Genomic DNA, 20,578 nt, shown 5'->3' on the forward strand with positions numbered 1-20,578 from the left:
CCCAGGACAAATTCCCTAGTTCCTGGGCACTTTGTATTAAGCAGTAGTTAGCAGCAATCAGTGTTCGTGGTGGGACTGAGAAATGCTTAAACAGCTGGCACCCTCGAAAACAGAGATCCAATATCGGTTTAAATAAAGTCCTGAACTGACAGAGCGGCGGGCAGATGAGGATTGAATTAAATCCCAATTCACTGAATCTAAACAAGGTTTAAACAAGTGAATCTGTCAGGAGTGGGATTCCTGAGCTTGTGTGTGAGCTGAAACTGGATCGGTCCCGTTCTGTAAAGAAAGAATGACAGGCGGCTCCCAGACAGGGCTCAGGCCGGGACTGGCAGCTCTCCGCTGGGAACGGCTGGATTCGAGAGCGGGGCTCCTGCGCTGTTGCTGTTGCTGCTTCCGCCTCTTCGAGTCCCTGTGGCGGTCGGTACCGATCTCCCTCCTATGGATCCGGATCCAGCTACTTGCTGTAGACCTCGTGGCGCAACGGCAGCGCGTCTGACTCCAAATCAGTAGGATGCGTATTCGAATCACGTCGGGGTCATCGCATTTTCGCAACGTTTCAGTGTCACTCTGTTTTTTCGCGGGGCAGTCATTCAGGGATGGTCCAATCACTGCATGTAAAATAATATTGATCATAGAATGAACACACCACAGAAGGAGGCCATTCGACCCATCAATTCCTTACCTGCCTTTTGTAAGAACAATCCCATTGGTCCCATTCCCCGTCCCTTTCCCCGTGGCTCTGCATTTTCCCCTTCAAGTATTTATCAAATTCCTTTTTGAAAGCCACGATTGAATCTGCTTCCACCACCCTTTCAGGCAGCGCATTCCAGATCATAACCATTCGCTGCGTAAAAAAGATTTTCCTCATGTCGCCTTTGGTTCTTTTGCCAATCACCTCAAATCTGTGTCCTCTGGTTCTTGACACTTCCGACAATGGGAACAGCTTCTCTTTATTAACTTTATCTAAACTCTTCATAACTTTGAACACTTCTATCAAATCTCCTCTGAACCTTCTCTGCTCGAAGGAGAACAATCCCAGCACGGCGAAAATGTGGTCAATTAGCTCCAATTTATTTATTTGGTAATTGAACAAAACGTGAAATACTGGCAAGGCGTTGTGCGAACGGAGCTCACTGCTTTAAGACAATAAATCCAATCGCTGCGTGGGCGCTGGGTTCAAATCTTACAACTGATAGAATTTCTTGCAATGTTCATTTTGACCTGTTCGCAGCAAACCCGATTGTCGTGCGACGGAGCAAAGGATGTGTCAGAAACTGAAAGTGGAAGTGCAGATATTAGTTTCCTCACAGTGACTGGAAACGTTTCCACATGTAAGGGCCTCTTATGTTAAGATTCTTTCCAGCAGAGTCGGACAGGTGATCAGAGTGACCGGGCTCCAGTGGCGCAATCGGTCAGTGCGTGGTCCTTGATATGATAGTGAAGGATCGTGAAATGCTAGGGTTGTTAATTCGAGTCTCAGCTGAATCAAACGATTCTTTTGCTTGTGAACATTTCGACCGGATTTGAAGGTACAATTGGTGTGTTCCAAAATGCATCTACTTATTTGTATTGCCACGTGCTTCCTCCGGTCTGCGCTGTTGCAATAGCAGATGAGATGTTTATTATTGCTTGTTTTCAGGCGGAAGGCTGCGGAATTGGAACCAAAAACTATGATTTTGATCCATCTGAATTGAAGGGATGTAACTGGAGCTTTAAACCATCGCGTTAGACCGCTCAGCCAGGATACTTTCCATCTTGCGATCTTCAGGAGCTAGTTTTACAGGAATAGAATGACTGCAAGCAAGAATTCTACCCCTGAAGCACCAATGCTCACACGGCAGCAGGATGCATGTGTCCAGTTGGAAACCTCTCTGAAGGAACATGCAGTCTGACAGAGCCGGAAGTCCAGCGGATTGACTTTCGGTCTGAGCAGATGTTGAGTCTCCTCCTTGAGAATGTTTCCCCAATCCAGCTCAGAGTGGATTATGAATCAGGAATTCGGTTGTGACTGGTGCCACTTGTGTCAGATGAAGTGTCCCATCAATGATCCTGTTGCGGTTTTGCTGCAAAATTTCACTTGCGAGCTCCCGATCCCTGTACGAAAATCCAACTCTGGTGGGATTCGAACCCACAACCTTTGGATGACTCCTTCTATCATGTAAGTAGAAGTCCAACACGCTGTCCATTGCGCCACAGAGTCAATTATGCAATATGAGGCAGAGCGGGGATCCTGTGCTGTGGTTGAGGCCGTCTGACTGCTCCTGCTTCCGCCTCTCACATTCCGAGAGCCGCGGCGGCGGTCTGCACCGATCGCCCTCCAATGGATCCGGCTCCAGCCGCTTGTTGTGGGCCTGGTGCAAGAACAGTCGCGTCTGACTCCAAATCAGAAAGCTGCGTGTTTTGAACAAGGTTGAAATCACAGCATTTTCACTGTGGCTTAGGGTCCTGCCAACTGATTTTAGATCGGGACCGTGTTTTAGGGATGGGATGTTCAGTGTTTGTGCAACAATATCAAAATTAAATTTGAGACATTGATGAGCTTTTTTTCTGTTACTTTCTGTTTACACCCTCTCCAGTTTTATGTCGAAACAGTTAACAATGTTTAAAGGATGTGGTGTGCAGTATCTGTGGAATCAGTGTAATTAAATTGGATACTTTCATTTGTTACTTCTCCAACCCAAACTCTTATCATTAGATTTGTAGCTTCACCCTGTGTAAAATAGGTTACTCAGTGATATAAAGCAATCAGAAACAACCCCGAAACCTCAGCGGGTATATTTGTTCCAATCCTTTGTGATGTTCGCGATTTAAGAACATAAGAACATAAGAAATAGGAGCAGGAGTAGGCCAATCGGCCCTTCGAGCCTGCTCCGCCATTTAATAGGATCATGGCTGATCTGATCCGAACCTCAAATCTAAATTCATGTCCAATTTCCTGCCCGCTCCCCGTAACCCCTAATTCCTTTTACTTCGAGGAAACTGTCGATTTCTGCTTTGAATTTATTCAATGATGTAGCTTCCACAGCTTCCTGGGGCAGCAAATTCCACAGACCGACCACCCTCTGAGTGAAGAAGTTTCCCCTCATCTCAGTTTTGAAGGAGCAGCCCCTTATTCTAAGATTATGCCCCCTAGTTCTAGTTTCACCCACCCTTGGGAACATCCTCACCACATCCACCCGATCAAGCCCCTTCACAATCTTATATGTTTCAATAAGATCGCCTCTCATTCTTCTGAACTCCAATGAGTAGAGTCCCAATCTACTCAACCTCTCCTCATATGTCCGCCCCCTCATCCCCGGGATTAACCGAGTGAACCTTCTTTGTACTGCCTCGAGAGCAAGTATGTAATTTCTTAAGTATGGAGACCAAAACTGTATGCAGTATTCCAGGTGCGGTCTCATCAATACCCTATATAACTACAGCAATACCTCACTGTTTTTATATTCTATCCCCCTAGCAATAAACGCCAAAATTTCGTTGGCCTTCTTGATCACCTGCTGCACCTGCATACTAACTCTTTGATTTTATTGCACTCGGACCCCCAGTTCCCTTTGTACTGCAGTACTTTCCAGTCTCTTGCCATCAAGATAATAACTTGCTCTCTGTTTTTTCCTGCCAAAGTGCATAACCTCACATTTTCCAATATTGTATTGCATCTGCCAAATCTCTGCCCACTAACCCAGCCTGCCTATATCCCCCTGCAGGTTCTTTATGTCCTCCTCACTCTCTACTTTCCCTCATGCAAATTTTCAATCAGCAAATCCCAAAGGGTGTTTTGGGTTTGACAAACTAATTTAAGTACTTGACTGGTTCCTGGAAATGATCCAATGGGGATTTCCTTACCCGTACAGATATAGAAATAACTATATTCCATCATTTCATAAATGACAGTTGTGTAAATAAATATATTTCCAACATGGAAAATCAGCTCTTAAATTCTTAAACAAATTTCCTCATTTTATTTTATTAATCCACTTACGTTTCAATGTCGAACATATATCCAGATCATCCCTCTAAACTTAAAGAATGGTAAAACAATTGCAGATTTTACAAACACACAACACGCTATTGTATAAGTAAGATTAAGGCCTACTTTGTGAAATGTTTGTTGTAATTGTCTTTATGATGTTACGAAAAATATTTCTCGATGTTCGTCCCCAACTTAACGGAGAAACAAAGATGAAAACCAAAAGGATTTTTCAAAAACTATTTGGAGCGATTTGATGGGTTCCCCTTCTCCTTTCTTTAATTGTTACCTTTTGCTAATTGTTCATCTTGATCCGTTTGCTTCATTTTTTCCTCAGTCATTTATAGTGAATTTTCCATCCGTTAACGTTCTGAAATATTTGATTTGTTTGTTCGCTTCCTCTTCACTTGTGATTTGTTGACCTTCAGGTAAAAGTCTGAAGCAGAAATGTGTTCATATTCAGGCGTGACTCTGAAGTGTGAGACCGAGAGGTAATGCCTGATGTGTGACCGAGAGAACAACTGCAGGAGGCAGAACTGTCCGTATCCTAACATACCCCGTGTGGCATTGCTCATGGTAAGTCGGATGACAATGTGTTATATTGACTGAACGGCTACGTATATAACACAAAACGGATTTTACTGCTGCTTTAACTCCACAAAGTATAATCACCATAAATGACCAAAGTCTAAGATCAGCTAGAGTTGAATTGCTGTTGGTGAGGGGAGTTTGTACATTGGAAAGAGTTCATACATTTACAGCTCCAGGTAAACCTGCAAATCTCTCTCACCTGTAGGTTATGTCACCATGAGATGTCCACCTTCCTTTGCACTTCTGGACTTCTGAAGTGTGATTGAACCTTACCAAAAGTTTCCTATAATTAGTAAGGAAGGAAGGTATCAGTGTAAATATGAGATATAAACGTGGATGTTTCATTGGGTACCATGGGAACCAGATACACTGCTCATTCCAGTTATTTGCTCAGCAGGAAACATAAATCATTCTCTTCAACTGTCGTCGCCCGAAGGAAAAGGAAAAAAACAAAACTGCTCAGTTCTTTGTTTTTGCTTCTTCTGCTGGTTTACGTTCACTCACCGAGAAAGTGACAGAGAGACTGAGAGATTGGATTAGCTTTTCACTTTGTAATCTATTACACTTTGTAATTATTATAAGAGACGGTTCCATCACAACTCTCCTATGCCTGACATTCTCATTGATACTTAGATTTGTTTTAACTGAATTTCTACGATTTGCACATTACGGACAAATGCTAAACGCCGAAAACTGCTCTGAAACCAACTTCGCCTCGCAAACTTTCATGGAGATTGGTTGCTGGTTGTAGGTAAAGAAGTTTGTAAAATAAGCCTTCGAGAGCAATATCCTCAAAACGTGTTTTGGACACATTCGCAGATCAAATATCTTAAATTTAATGTGACGAATGCACAAATACGTTAATATTAACACATAATGATACGAGGAAGGGGGCATTGGTGGATCTGGTTCTGGGGAATGAGGTGGATCAAGTGGAGCAAGTGTCAGTGTCATATTTAGGAACGGTGATCATAGTATCATAAGGTGTAGATTAGTTATGGAAAAGGAGAAGGAGCTATCTCGAGTAAAGTACTTAACAGGAGAAGGGCCAATTTTAATGGGTTGAGAACGTACCTGGCCCGTGTAAATTGGAAGCAAAGATTGGCAGGCTAAAATGTAATCGAACAATGGGTGGCCTTTAAAGAGGAGATGGTTCAGGTACAGACTAGGTAGATTCCCACGAGAGGGGAAGGCAGGGCAACTAAAGCCAGAGCTCCTTGAATGACGAAAGAGATCGGGGTCAAATGAAGCAGATAAAGGGGGTTTATGATAGATATCAGTTTGACAATACAAGTGAGAACCAGGCTGAATATAGGAAATCGTACAACACCAGGTTATAGTCCAACAGCTTTGTTTGAAATCACAAGCTTTCGGAGCTTTGCTCCTTCGTCAGGTGAGTGAAGAGTTCCATAAAGGCATCGCATATACACTCACAGAACAATGCCTGGTTGCAACAGATAATCTGTCCAACTGCCCGTTATCACACCTCGGCAGAGAGATAATCACAGCAATCAAAGGAGTGAATGGTGTTCAGACAGGTTAGTCAGGGAAACATTACATCCAAGAATACTGAATACACAAGGGGTCAGATAACAAAGACAGACAGAGAGAGACAGCCGAAAGGCAGAGAGAGAGAGAGAGAATGACCAGTTGTATTAAAAACAGATAACGTTTTTTCGCTGGTGGGGTTACATGTAGCGTGACATGAACCCAAGATCCCAGTTGAGGCCGTTATCATGGGTGCAGAACTTGGCTATCAATTTCTGCTCGATGATTTTGCGTTGTCGTGTGTCTCGAAGGCCGCCTTGGAGAACGCTTACCCGAAGATCGGAGGCTGAATGTCCTTGACTGCTTAAGTGTTCCCCATCTGGGAGGGTACCCTCCTGTCTGGGGATTGTTGTGCGGTGTCCGTTCATCCGTTGTCGCAGTGTCTGCATGGTCTCGCCAATGTACCATGCTCTGGGGCACCCTTTATTGCAACGTATGAGGTAGACAACGTTGGCCGAGTCACAGGAGTATGAACCATGCACCTGGTGGGTGGTGTCCTCTCGTGTGATGGTGGTATCTGTGTCGATGATTAGCATGTCTTGCAGAGGTTACCGTGGCAGGGTTGTGTGGTGTCGTGGACGCTGTTCTCCTGAAAGCTGGGTAATTTTCTCGTCGTCCAGTACTTCCCCGGAGCGGAGAAACTACGCCATGTTCTTCGCAGCCTTCAACATGTCATCGATGACGACGAACACCGAGCTTAGGCCATCGCCACGCCTCCACTACTCACCTTTAAACAGCCACCCAACCTCAAACAGACCATCGTTAGCAGGGATGGAAGAGGCTATGGAGGGATTTGAAAACAAGGATGAGAATTGTCGGGCTGGAGGAGGTTACAGAGATAGGGAGGGGCGAGGCTATGGAGGGATTTGAAAGCAAGGATGAGGATTTTAAAATTGAGGCGTTCCGTGACCGGGAGCCAATGTCGGTCAGTGATCACAAGGGTGATGGGAGAACGGGACTTGGTGCGAGTTAGGATATGGGCAGCAAAGTTTTGGATGAGCTCAGGTTGATGGAGGGTGGAAGATAGGAGGCGAGCCAGGAGACCATTGGAATAGTCCAGTAATAAGCTTGTCAGCAACATTGAAGCCATTGGAACAAATAATGGCAGTGGCAGCATGGATGCGAATTCGCTAAGTGATGGGACACAGAGCGTAGTGGTGAACGATTGTTTTTGGACTACATGGAGGTATGCAGTGGTGTTCCCCAGGGGTCGGTACTCGGAATGCTGCTTTTTTTGATATACATTAATGAGTGGACTTGGGTGTACAGGGCACAATTTCAACATTTGCAGATAACACAAAACTTAGAAGTGCAGTAAACAGTGAGGATTGATAGTAATAGACTCCAAGATGACATAGACAGACTGGTGGAATGGACGGACACATAGCAGATGAAATTTAATGGAGAGAAGTGCGAAATGATACATTTTGGAAGGAAGAACGAGGAGATGCAAAATAAACTAAATGGTACTATTCCAAAGGGGGTGCAGGAACAGCGACCTGGTGGTATCTGTGCACAAACCTTTGAAGGTGGAAGTAGAGATTGAGAAAGCGGTTAAAAAGGTACAGAATCCGGGGCTTTATCAATAGAGGCAGAGAGTACAAAAGCAAGGAAGTTATGTTAAACCTTTATAAAAAACTGGTTCGGCTACAACTGGAGCATTGTGTTCAGTTCTGGGCACTGCAGTTTAGGAAGGACGTGAAGGCCTTAGAGATGGTGCAGAAAAGATGCAGAAAAGAGGGTGCAGAAATGGTTCCAGGGATGAGGGACTTCATTTCCGTGAATAGACTGGAGAAGCTCGGGTTGTTCTCCTTATAAAAGAGAAGGTTGAGAGGAGAATTGATGGAAGTGTTCAAAATCATGACGGGTTTAGATAAAGTAAATCCGGAGAAACTGTTCCCATTGGCGGAAGGATCGAGAACCAGAGGGCACAGATTTAAGGTGATTGGCAAAAGGCGACATGAGGAAAAAAAATAAGCAGCGAGATGTTCTGATTTGGAATGCACTGCCTGAAAGGGTGGTGGAAACAGATTCAATCGTGGTTTTCAAAAGGAAATTGGATAAATAGTAGAAGGAAAAAAATTGCAGGGCTACGGGGAAAGAGGGAGGGAATGGGACGAACTGGATTGCTCTTGCAAAGAGACGGCACAGACTCAATACCCGAATGGCCTCCTTCTATAGTCCAACGATTCTGTGATTTGTCAAGCTCAAAGTGTTTGCTACTTCAGTGAGAGGTCCGTCTGTACAAAGAACGAACATTTCCGCGTTATTGTTCAGCAGTCCTTTCCTTGTTGGCTCCGGAATTAATACAAATACCGCCCTGTGTTAATTTGTTGTTTAATTCACAAATGAGGTAAATATCAGATCGAATAAAAAGGCACCGCTGGGAATCGAACCGAGGACCTCTTGTTACGAAAAAGGCAACTTGCCCAGCTTTTGCAAATTAAGGAGACAAATTAAGCTGTAACGACCCCACCTCCTCTTCCGGATATCGACCTATCACTGTCTGTTAGCGTTTGAGACAGTTTGTATTTTTCCATTTCCCTTGTCCACTTCGCTGTGTTGACCGATACTCTGTATCTCTCGCTGTGTTTACCGATACTCTGTATCTCTCGCTGTGTTTACCGATACTCTGTATCTCTCGCTGTGTTTACCGATACTCTGTATCTCTCGCTGTGTTTACCGATACTCTGTATCTCTCGCTGTGTTTACCGATACTATGTCTCTCTCGCTGTGTTTACCGATACTCTGTATCTCTCGCTGTGTTCACCGATACTCTGTATCTCTCGCTGTGTTTACCCATACTCTGTATCTCTCGCTGTGTTTACCGATACTCTGTATCTCTCGCTGTGTTCACCGATACTCTGTATCTCTCGCTGTGTTCACCGATACTCTGTATCTCTCGCTGTGTTTATCTCTCTCTGTTAATCGGTGGGCTGATTCTGAATGAACAATTAAGTAAATGAGGGGTTTTAGACAATTCTCCCTCTGACACTGAGGAACCAATCAGCGAAACTTTATAGTAAGATATTGTTTGCTGTGAAGCAGCAAAGAAAACATTGCATTTCGAGCGGCTGAAGTTCAGTTATGTACAAAAAGAAACTGAGACCACAAGGTGTTTGCAACAAGCCGCCTTTTAAGTTGATGTCAGGCTCACTAACATTGCAGCACGAGGTGAAGGCACCGCGCTGATGATCTTCATGTGTATCCGGGCCTTTCAGACACTTCGTCTGGCACAAGAGCTTTCCAATCCCCTGGACACCGACACATCCGTCGAAGTAGCATTCACCAGCAGGATCGACATCTCGCCCCCTTTGCCAGACTTCAGCAAATTTAACGCTGAAAATACAAAACAGGACGTGTAGTGAGAGTGCGCTGTTGTTTCATAAAGTGTGGGAGTCCATATATGAGTGTGATGTTCACATATGAACTGTGGGTGTGTATATATGAGTGCGATGTTTATATATGAACTGTGGGTGTGTATATATTAGTGCGATGTTTATATATGAACTGTGGTGTGTATATATGAGCGTGATGTTTGTATATGAACTATAGGTGTGTATCTATGAGTGTGATATTTATATATGAACTGTGGGTGTGTATATATTAGTGCGATGTTTATATCTGAATTGCGGGTGTGTATATATGAGTGCGATGTTTATATACGAACTGGGGGTGTGTACATATGAGTGCGATGTTTTTATATGAATTGCGGAATAAACAGGAGCTGCAATTCCTCCTGGGGTTATGTTTTCTTCCAAGACAATGATGTAAAGGGATATAGTGATAAGCGGCCGAAATAGCTCAGTTGGGAGAGCGTTAGATTGAAGATCTAAAGGTCCTTGGTTCAATCCCGAGTTTCGGCAGTTTTTGGTTGTTGAGTTTCTTCTTCCTTGCTTCGATTCTCGCATTTAATCACAGTGAAATTTGATACCCGCCACTGAAGGATTGGGGATGAAATAGTGAGGCATCAAGAATGGGAAATATTTTTTCGTCTTGATTTAGTTTTTATTTCACTGTTACCTTCTGCCTTTTTCTCTTGTTTTTTCTCTCTCGGTGCCGGGTGACTATTTGATTTGATGCATTTGTCCGAAACCGATGCCTTTTCCACATCTCGGGGCGGTCAGACCCGCTCTGTCTGTTGCTGCTGATGATCATTAATGGGAACAGGCCGCGAGTTAAACGTTTCTCTGCAAACCGGAGAAAGAAAAATAAAAAGAAAGACGTGTTTCTCCGGCCCAGGGACAAAGTTACAATGGACGTTATTCAATAACACTGTCCCCGTGAATTTGTCTGTCGACCTGTTTGTACGGCGTGCATTTTAAAAGTCACAAAAACCCGAAATAAATAAAGTAAATTACAAGAATGGAATCCGTGATCATGACATTACGGCATACTCTTTGCAAATGAGCTAACCGGCGGTCCGAATGGCTGTTTAATTAATTGATGTACCTGTATGCTGGTTGGTAGCGATTTCTGTACTTGGACCCCGAAATCTCTCTGCTCCTCCACAGTTCCTTTTTTCTCACCATTTAGAAAATAGCCTGATTTATCTTTATTAGATTTAAAGTGGATCACCTCGCTCTCCAAACATTGAACTCTATTTGCCGCAGTTTTGCCCACTCACTTAATCGATTAATTCCCACTTTTCAACGTCCTGCTTCCATCGAAATGACTTGTTGCGCCACCAGAAGGCTGCGTGTTCAAATCACGGGGTCACCGTTACTTCTCGAGCTGATCGGATTCTGGCTCGTTCCGGAATGAATGTTTCATCTGCTTTTTCTCAATAAACAGAACCTTGCTCTAAAGTCTGCTTCCCTGGTTCCCAAATTTCAGGAAGGCGTCTCATTCTGCCCTTGACTTTTGATCTTGACCTGCAGTTGAAACTTTTGCAAAGAGGGAAATAATTCGCCAAATCGCTCCACGTGAATCTGAAACGCTTTGGGAAGAAGTTCAGTGCAAACAATCAGGACTTTAAAGGCACCTCAATGACCTGCACTTTCATTGAATGAGTTTTGTTCGCCTCTCGGCTTTCATCTCACTGAAGTGAAGAGTGTGACCGCCTTGTATCTGTCAGCGTGTAATTGACGAGTTTGGGGTGAGCACGGGTCGTCTTTATTTTTGAAATCTCACCAAGCAACAGGGAAAAGAAACTTCAAATCAAACTGTCCCTGTCAGTGATGAATTGAAGTGAATATCGCTCCAAGCAGATCTGGACAATGAGCAGCGCAGCCGCACAGAAGTCCCAAATCCACCATCTCGCCACTCGGCAATCACATCTTTACTCCGGCCCAGTATCGCCACGCTGAAATCAAGTATTTCTCGAACACATTTTTTTTAACATCATAGTTACTGGTTTAATAGTGAAGACTACGGTCCGCTTCACTGAAAGTGCAAGCGACAACTTTGTAGACACCGTGTCGTGTCACAGAGCTGCTCCTTAGACCTACTCATTTCATCTCATCTCATTTTCAACAAACCTGAATATTACTGGAATATGGAATGGCGAATCACAGCTCAAAAGGTCAATCCTCTCTACCACGAGGGGAATGAGTCTTCCAACATACGGTGGTTAATGGCAAGGTTGGCTTCATGTTCAGAAATAATACAGCACAGATTTTCACTCATGCAAGCTGCAAACCCTTTATTTTGGAAAAGTAAACTGATAGTCAGACAGCTGTTATATTAATCGCGGCAAGTTGAAGCTTTAGCTCGGTGAATTAGTCCTTCAGCAACTACAAAGTTGTGTTTCTGTGGCGCAATTGTTTAGCGCGTTCGGCTGTTAACTGAAAGGTTGTTGGTTCAAGCTCCACCCGGTGGACGCTGGGTAGTAACTTTCACCTGAACATTCAATGTCTCGCGTTTCCAGCATTCGAATGTGTGTCCTGTCTGAACGAAAATATACAGGTGAAGTGCCTGAAGATTGAAGGGCAGCAAATGTTGTGCCTTTGTTTAAGAAGGGCGGCAGGGAAAAGCCTGGGAACTACAGACCGGTGAGCCTGACATCTGTAGTGGGTAAGTTGTTAGAGGGTATTCTGAGAGACAGGATCTGGGCATTTGGAGAGGCAGGGACTGATTAGGAACAGTCAGCATGGTTTTGTGAGTGGAAAATCATGTCTCACGAATTTGATTGAGTGTTTTGAAGGGGTAACCAAGAAGATGGATGAGGGCGCTGCAGTTGACGTGGTCTACATGGACTTTAGCAAAGCCTTTGACAAGGTACTGCATGGTAGGTTGTTACATAAGGTTAAATCTCACGGGATCCAAGGTGAGGTAGCCAATTGGATACAAAATTGGATTGACGACAGAAGACAGAGGGTGGTTGTAGAGGGTTGTTTTTCAAACTGGAGGCCTGTGACCAGCGGTGTGCCTCAGGGATCGGTGCTGGGTCCGCTGTTATTTGTTATTTATATTAATGATTTGGATGAGAATTTAGGAGGCATGGCTGGTAAGTTTGCAGATGACACCAAGATTGGTGGCATTGTGGACAGTGAAGAAGGTTATCTAGGATTGCCACGGGATCTTGATAAATTGGGACAGTGGGCCGATGAATGGCAGATGGAATTTAATTTAGATAAATGTGAGGTGATGCATTTTGGTAGATCGAATCGGGCCAGGACCTACTCCGTCAATGGTAGGGCGTTGGGGAGAGTTATAGAACAACGAGATCTTGGAGTACAGGTTCATAGCTCCTTGAAGGTGGAGTCACAGGTGGATAGGGTGGTGAAGAAGAAATTCAGCATGCTTGGTTTCATTGGTCAGAACATTGAATACAGGAGTTGGGATGTCTTGCTGAAATTGTACAAGACATTAGTAAGGCCACACTTGGAATACTGTGTACAGTTCTGGTCACCCTATTATAGAAAGGATATTATTAAACTAGAAAGAGTGCAGAAAAGATTTACTAGGATGCTACCGGGACTTGATGGTTTGACTTATAGGGAGAGGTTGGATAGACTGAGTCTTTTTTCCCTGAGGTTTAGGGGTGATCTTATCGAAGTCTATAAAATAATGAGGGGCATAGATAAGGTAGATCGTCAAAATCTTTTCCCAAATGTAGGGGAGTCCATAACGAGGGGGCATAGATTTAAGGTGAGAGTGGAGAGATACAAAAGGATCCAGAGGGGCAATATTTTCACTCAAAGGGTGGTGCGTGTCTGGAACGAGCTGCCAGAGGCAGTAGTAGAGGCGGGTACAATTTTTTCTTTTAAAAAGCATTTGGACATGGGTAAGATGGGTATAGAGGGATATGGGCCAAGTGCAGGCAGTTGGGACTAGCTTAGTGGTATAAACTGGGCGACATGGACATGTTGGGCCGAAGGGCCTGTTTCCATGTTGTAAACTTCTATGCTTCTATGATTCTATACCGTGAACATTGCCAGCTGAGTGCGTCTAATTTTCCACCATTTAATCTGCTGTCTGAAAAATATTAAAAAAAAACGAGATTGGCTTGAAAGAATTCGGATTACTTCTTGTTTCCACAATGAATGACACTCCCTTTATTTTGGAAAAGTAAAATGGCATTCACATTCCGACAGGTTTCAGTTGATTTGTGAGAGATCTTCAAAGGATCAATCTCCGGTTAAGTCGGCCTTTTTATCTCTCTCTCTCTGTTGGGAGAATCCAAAATGAATTTGGAGCTGGACTAATCAGGCAAGAAATCAGGAATCACTTTAGCGAACAAAATACGGCCGGAAGCTGGAACTCTCCAATCCCAAAGGATGTGGATTGTGGCTCAATTCAAATTTTCAAGTCTGATATTGAAAGATCTTTATCTGGTTCGGTTACCAAAGGATATGAGTCCAAGGCGGGGAAACAGCGATGACTTACTGATCACCTCATGATCTAATTGAATGGGACAGCAGGCTCGAGGGGCTGAATGGTCTTCTCCTGTGCCGATGTTACACTCCTGCTCAGTGCAGGGCTGGACGACTGGTAAGAGGCATCAGACTTGACTCCAGAATGTAAATCGGGTGTTCAGATTCAGCCACCTTGGGATTGTCGAACAAACTGAACTCCGACAGCAACGTCACCACCTGCCTCTCTGCAATAATAGGATGAGAAGGAGCCCTGCCGCTGGCCCGTCCAGCTCAGTCGGTAAAGCACGAAATTGCTAACCTCAGGGTCTTGGGTTTAAAGCACATATTGGGGGTTTTGAGTTCTATTTTTCACGGTGATGAAAGGTTGAAAGTTCAACCTCATCTCCAGTTCATGAAATCCAGTTACACAAACAGACACAACACTGAGCTGTGTGAAAGAATACCGTGAGCGTTGCCAAATACCCAGTCACTCCCGATACTATCTTCCCATTCCCTCCACATGGGACACGGCAGATACCGTTTCAATAGGTTTAATTTTTGCTGTTATTAAAAATGTTGATGATTAGGAAGTGTAATATTTAGAAGATGCCAACTCTGGATCCATTCGCCTCTCTGATACCTCCTGATACCCACTTACCCTCTTTGATTCTCCCTGATCTCCTTACCTTCTCTGATACCCTCAGAGAGTCCGTTATCCTCTGTGAACCTTGTCAGCGCCCATGACACTCTTTGATACCCGCAGTCCACACCCACTGATACGCCCTGAGAGTCCTTACACTCTCTGATACCCTCTGGCAGTCGTTCCACTCTGTGAGATCTCAATATACTCTCTGATACCCTCTGACTGCCCGCTCCCCTCTCTGAGCCCCGTTACACTCGCTGATGCCCTCTGATAGTACCTTCCTCTCTCTGAGATGCCCTTGCCCCAATGGATCGCCACTAAGAAGCGATTAGACGCCCTGAGGCCTTCTCAGAACCCACTACCGTCCCTGCTATCAAAGTGCGGTGTAATTTCACAGGTGGATCTACCGGTCTGTGTTAAGGATGAGATCCAGAGTTTGATCGGTCGCTGCTGCTTCCGCCTCTGAGAGCTCTATCGGCGGTCGGTACCGATCTTCCTCCTATAAACTGGGTGTGGATGCATGAGTGCGCTGTTGATTTATAAACTTTGGTATTTTACGTATGACAGCGATGTTTATATATGAACTGTGGGTGTATCTCTACGAGTACGATGTTTGTATATGAATTGTGGAATGAACAGGAGGGGCAATTCCTCCTGGGGTTATATTTTCTTCCACGACAATAACACAAAGTAATCGTTGGGTACAGAGCCGAAATAGCTCAGTTGGGAGAGCGTTAGACTGAAGATCTGAAGGGCCTTGGGTCAATCCCGAGTTTAGGCAGTTTTTGTTTGTTTACTTTCTTCTTCCTTGCTTCGATTCTCGGATTTATTTGCAGTGAAATTTAATTCCCGCCACTGAAGGATTGGGGATTGAATAGAGAGACATCAAGGATGGGAATTATTTATATCGTTTGTATTTGGCTGTTATTTCACTGTTACCTTCTGCCTTTTTCTCTTGGTTTTGTCTCTCTCGGTGCCAGGTGACTATTTGATTTGTCCGAAACTGTTCCATTTTCCACATCTCGGGGCGGTCAGACCCGCTCTGTCTGTCTGTTGCTGCTGATGATCATTAATGGGAACAGGCCGCGAGTTAAACGTTTATCTGCAAATTGGAGAAAGACAAATCAAAAGAAAGACCTGTTTATCCTGCCCAGGTGCAAAGTTACAACGGATGTAATTCAAAAACGGTCCCCGTGAATTTTTCTGTTGATTTTCTTTTTAAAGCTTCGATTTCAAAAGTTACAAAAACGCGAAATAAATAAAGTAAATTACAAGAATCGAGTCCGTGATCATTATGTTACAGTATACTCTTTACAAACGAGTTAACCGGCCGGACCACCGGCACATTAGGCTGTTTAATTAATTTTTGTACCTGCAGCGATTTCTGTACTTGGACCCCTAAATCTCTCTGCTCCTCCACAGCACCGAGTTTCTCACCATTTAGAAAATACTCTGATTTATTTTTTTAGATTTAAAGTGTATGACCTCGGTCTCCCCCACATTTAACTCTATTTGCCACAGTTTTGTCCAGACACTTAATCTATCAATTCCCACTTTTCAATTTCCTGCTATCATCTGCAATACTTCCTGCGTCACCAGAAGGCTGCTTGTTCAAAACACGGGGTAACCGTTGCCTTTAGAGCTGATAGGGTTCTGTATCGTTCCGGAATGAATGTTTCATCTGCTTTTTCTCAATAAACAGAACCTTGCTCTAAATTATGGTTCTCTGGTTCTCATATTTGAGCAAATCGTTTCATGTTGCCCTCGACTTTTGATCTTGTGCAGCGGATGAAACTTTTGCAAAGAGGGAGAAGAAGTCCCCAAATCGCCCCACGTGTATCTCAAACGCTTTGGGAAGAAGTTCTGTGTAAACAATCAGGAATTTAAAGGCACCTCAATGACCTGCACTTTCATTGAATGACTTTTTTTCGCCATTGGAATCGACGAGAAATCGCTGTCGGCTTTCATCTCACTGAAGTGCAGAGTGTGGCCGCCTTGTATCGGTCAACGTGTTAGTGACGAGTTTGGGTTAAGCACGGGTCGCGTTTATTTCTGAAATCTCACCAAGCACCGGGAAAAAGAAACTTAGAATCAAACTGTCCCTGTAAGTGATGAATTGAAGGGAATATCGCTCCAAACAGATCTGGACAATGTGCAGCGCAGCCGCACAGGAGTTCCAAATCCACCCTCTCGCCACTCGGCAATCGCATGAACTGAACTTTACTCAGGCCCGTGTCACCGCGCTGAAATCGAGTCTTTCACGGCCACATTTTTTCTTAACATAATAATTACTGGTTTAAGAGTGAAAATTGTCGTCCACTTCACTGTAAGTGCAAGAGACAACTTTGTAGACACCGTGTAGTGTCACAGACCTGATGGTTTGTCCTGCTCATTTCATCTCATCTCATTTTCCGCAAACCTGAATATTACTGGAACAGAGAATGGCGAATCACAGCTCAAAAATCAATCCTCTCTTCCACGAGCGGACTGAGTCTTTCAACATACAGGTGTTTAATGGCAAGGTGAGTTTAATTTTCAGAAATAATACAGCACAGATTTTGACTCGTGCAAGCTGCACACATTTTATTTTGGAAAAGTAAACTGATTGGAAGAAAGCTGTTACATTGAGTGCGGCAACCTGAAGCGTCAGCTCGATGAATTAGTCCTTCAACATTTGCAAGTTCTGTTTCTGTGGCGCAATTGGTTAGCGCGATTCGCTGCGAACTGAAAAGTTGGTCGTTGGAGGACACGAAGGCAACCTTTTACCTTAACATTCATTGTCTCGCAATTTCTTGGGTTCGAATGTGTGTCTTGTCTGCCAGAAAATGTACCGCAAGCATTGCCAGCTGAGTGCGTCTGATTTTCCACCATTTATTCTGCGGTTGGATAACAGGCATATGAAAAATATCCAAAAAAACGAGGTTGGCTTGAACGAAGTCGGAATACTTCTTGACAGAGAAGGTTCGAAGGTTGCAAGCGAGCTCCTTCACACTGACATGGATATTTCTGCAGTGAGCGACATCAGACTGTTTCCACAATGAATGTCACTCCCTTTATTTTGGAAAAGTGAAATGGTATTCACATTCCGACTGGTTTCAGTTGATTTGTGAGGGATCGCAAAAGGATCAATCTCCGGTGAAGACGGCCTTTTTCTCTCTCTCTGTTGGCCGAATCCAAAATGAAATTGGAGCTGGAATAATCATGCAAGAAATCAGGAATCACTTTAGCAAACAAAATACGGCCGAAAGCTGGAACTCCCTCATCCCAAAGGATGTGGATTGTGGTTCAATTCATAATTTGAAGTCTGATATTGCTAGATCGTTTTTCGATTCGGGTACCAAGGAATATGAGTCCAAGACGGAGAAACAGAGATGAATTGCAGATCAACTCATGATCCAATTGAATGGGGCAGCAGGTTCGAGGGGCTGAATGGCCTTCTCTTGTCCCGATGTTCCGATACTGCTCAGCGCGGAGCTGGACGAATGGTAAAAGACATCAGACTAACTCCAGAAGGAAAAAACGGGTGTTCAGAAGTAGATACCCTGAGGTTGTGGAACGAACTGAACTCCTGCAGCAAAGCCAACAGTTGTCTCTCTGCAATGATAAGATGGGAAGAATTTCATCCGTCAGCCCGGCTAGCTCAGTCGGTAGAGCTTGAGACTCTGAATCTCAGCGTCGTGGGTTCGAGCCCCACGTTGGGCGATTTGTGTTCTACTTTTCACATTCGGTGATAAAATTTTTAAAGTGCAACCTCTTGTCTCCAGATTCGAAACAGGCACAACCCTGAGCTGTGTGAAAGGAAACCGTGAGCGTTGCCAAATATCCACTCCCCATCGATTCCACCTTCTCGTTCCCTCCACATGGGACACGGACAGGTTATCGTTTCATTTGGATTCACTTTTTGTTGTTATTAAAAATGTTGAAGGTCAGAAAATGTAATATTTAGGAGATGCCAACGCTGGAACAATTCGCCTCTCTGATACCTCCTGATCCCCCCTTACCCCATTTGATTTTCCCTGTGCTCCTTATCATCGCTGATACGCTCTGTCTCTTACCTTCTCCGATCCCCTCAGAGAGTCCATGATTCACTTTGAACCTTGTCAGCGCCATTCAGCTGCTCTGATACCTATTGATTGCCCCTGACACAGATGCGCCCTGAGCCGCCTTACACTCTCCCATACTCGGCAGTCCTTCCCCTCTCTCAGATCTTAAAACACTCTCTGATGCCATCTGACTGCCCGCTCTCCTCTTTGAGCCCCCTTACACTCTCTGATGCCCTCTGATAGTACCTTCCCCTCTCTGAGATGCCCTTGCCACAATGGATCGCCACTAAGAAGCGATTAGACGCCCTGAGGCCTTCTCAGAAGCAATTACCGTCCCTGCTGTCAAAGTGCGGTGTAACTTCACAGGTGGATCTACCGGTCTGTGTTAAGGATGAGATCAAGAGTTTGATCGGTCGCTGCTGCTTCCGCCTCTGAGAGCTCTATCGGCGGTCGGGACCGATCTTCCTCCCACAAACTGGGTGTGGATGTATGAGTGCGCTTTTGATTTATAAACTTTGGTAGTTTACGAGTGACAACGATGTTTATATATGAACTGTGGGTGTATCTCTACGAGTACGATGTTTATATATGAATTGTGGAATGAACAGGAGGGGCAATTCCTCCTGGGGTTATATTTTCTTCCACGACAATAACACAAAGGAATGGTTGGGTACAGAGCCGAAATAGCTCAGTTGGGAGAGCGTTAGACTGAAGATTTGAAGGTCCTTGGTTCAATCCCGAGTTTCGGCAGTTTTTGTTTGTTTACTTTCTTCTTCCTTGCTTCGATTCTCGGATTTATTTGCAGCGAATTTTTAATTCCCGCCACTGAAGGATTGGGGATTGAATAGAGAGACATCAAGGATGGGAATTATTTATATCGTTTGTATTTGGTTGTTATTTCACTGTTACCTTCTGCCTTTTTCTCTTGGTTTTGTCTCTCTCGGTGCCAGGTGACTATTTGATTTGTCCGAAACTGTTCCATTTTCCACATCTCGGGGCGGTCAGACCCGCTCTGACCGCCCAGTCTGTTGCTGCTGATGATCATCAATGGGAACAGGCCGCGAGTTAAACGTTTATCTGCAAATTGGAGAAAGACAAATCAAAAGAAAGACGTGTTTATCCTGCCCAGGGGCAAAGTTACAACGGATGTAATTCAAAAACGGTCCCCGTGAATTTTTCTGTTGATTTTCTTTTTAAAGCTTCGATTTCAAAAGTTACAAAAACGCGAAATAAATAAAGTAAATTACAAGAATCGAGTCCGTGATCATTATGTTACAGTATTCTCTTTGCAAACGAGTTAACCGGCCGTACCAACGGCACATTAGGCTGTTTAATTAATTTTTGTACCTGCAGCGATTTCTGTACTTGGACCCCTAAATCTCTCTGCTCCTCCACAGCACCGAGTTTCTCACCATTTAGAAAATACTCTGATTTATCTTTCTTAGATTTAAAGTGTATGACCTCGGTCTCCCCCACATTGAACACTATTTGCCACAGTTTTGTCCACACACTTAATCTATCAATTCCCACTTTTCAATTTCCTGCTACCATCTGCGTTTCTTCCTGCCTCACCAGAAGGCTGCGTGTTCAAAACACGGGGTAACCGTTGCCTTTAGAGCTGATAGGATTCTGTATCGTTCCGGAATGAATGTTTCATCTGCTTTTTCTCAATAAACAGAACCTTGCTCTAAATTCTGGTTCTCTGGATCTCAAATTTGAGCAAATCGTTTCATTTTGCCCTCGACTTTTGATCTTGTGCTGCGGATGAAACTTTTGCAAAGAGGGAGAAGAAGTCCCCAAATCGCCCCACGTGTATCTCAAACGCGTTGGGAAGAAGTTCTGTGTAAACAATCAGGAATTTAAAGGCACCTCAATGACCTGCACTTTCATTGAATGACGTTTTTTCGCCATTGGAATCGACGAGAAATCGCTGTCGGCTTTCATCTCACTGAAGTGCAGAGTGTGGCCGCCTTTTATCGGTCAA

The 20,578-nt window shown here is 44.2% G+C and overlaps 5 non-coding genes across 5 annotated transcripts; 4 read left to right on the forward strand and 1 right to left on the reverse strand.

Moving 5' to 3' along the window:
- Positions 1-2,110: 2,110 nt before the first annotated feature.
- Positions 2,111-2,203, reverse strand: trnar-ucu (transfer RNA arginine (anticodon UCU)). The gene is made up of 2 exons: positions 2,167-2,203; positions 2,111-2,146 (listed from the first exon to the last, which is right to left on the reverse strand). It is a non-coding gene; the product is annotated as a tRNA-Arg (tRNA).
- Positions 2,204-9,902: 7,699 nt separating this feature from the next.
- Positions 9,903-9,975, forward strand: trnaf-gaa (transfer RNA phenylalanine (anticodon GAA)). Its single transcript has one exon. It is a non-coding gene; the product is annotated as a tRNA-Phe (tRNA).
- Positions 9,976-15,259: 5,284 nt separating this feature from the next.
- trnaf-gaa (transfer RNA phenylalanine (anticodon GAA)) lies at positions 15,260-15,332 on the forward strand. Its single transcript has one exon. It is a non-coding gene; the product is annotated as a tRNA-Phe (tRNA).
- A 2,848-nt stretch (positions 15,333-18,180) lies between these two features.
- Positions 18,181-18,253, forward strand: trnaq-cug (transfer RNA glutamine (anticodon CUG)). Its single transcript has one exon. It is a non-coding gene; the product is annotated as a tRNA-Gln (tRNA).
- Positions 18,254-19,271: 1,018 nt separating this feature from the next.
- trnaf-gaa (transfer RNA phenylalanine (anticodon GAA)) lies at positions 19,272-19,344 on the forward strand. Its single transcript has one exon. It is a non-coding gene; the product is annotated as a tRNA-Phe (tRNA).
- Positions 19,345-20,578: the final 1,234 nt, after the last annotated feature.

This window comes from Heptranchias perlo, chromosome 20, assembly GCF_035084215.1.
Source record: "Heptranchias perlo isolate sHepPer1 chromosome 20, sHepPer1.hap1, whole genome shotgun sequence".
Taxonomy (NCBI): Eukaryota; Metazoa; Chordata; class Chondrichthyes; order Hexanchiformes; family Hexanchidae; genus Heptranchias; species Heptranchias perlo.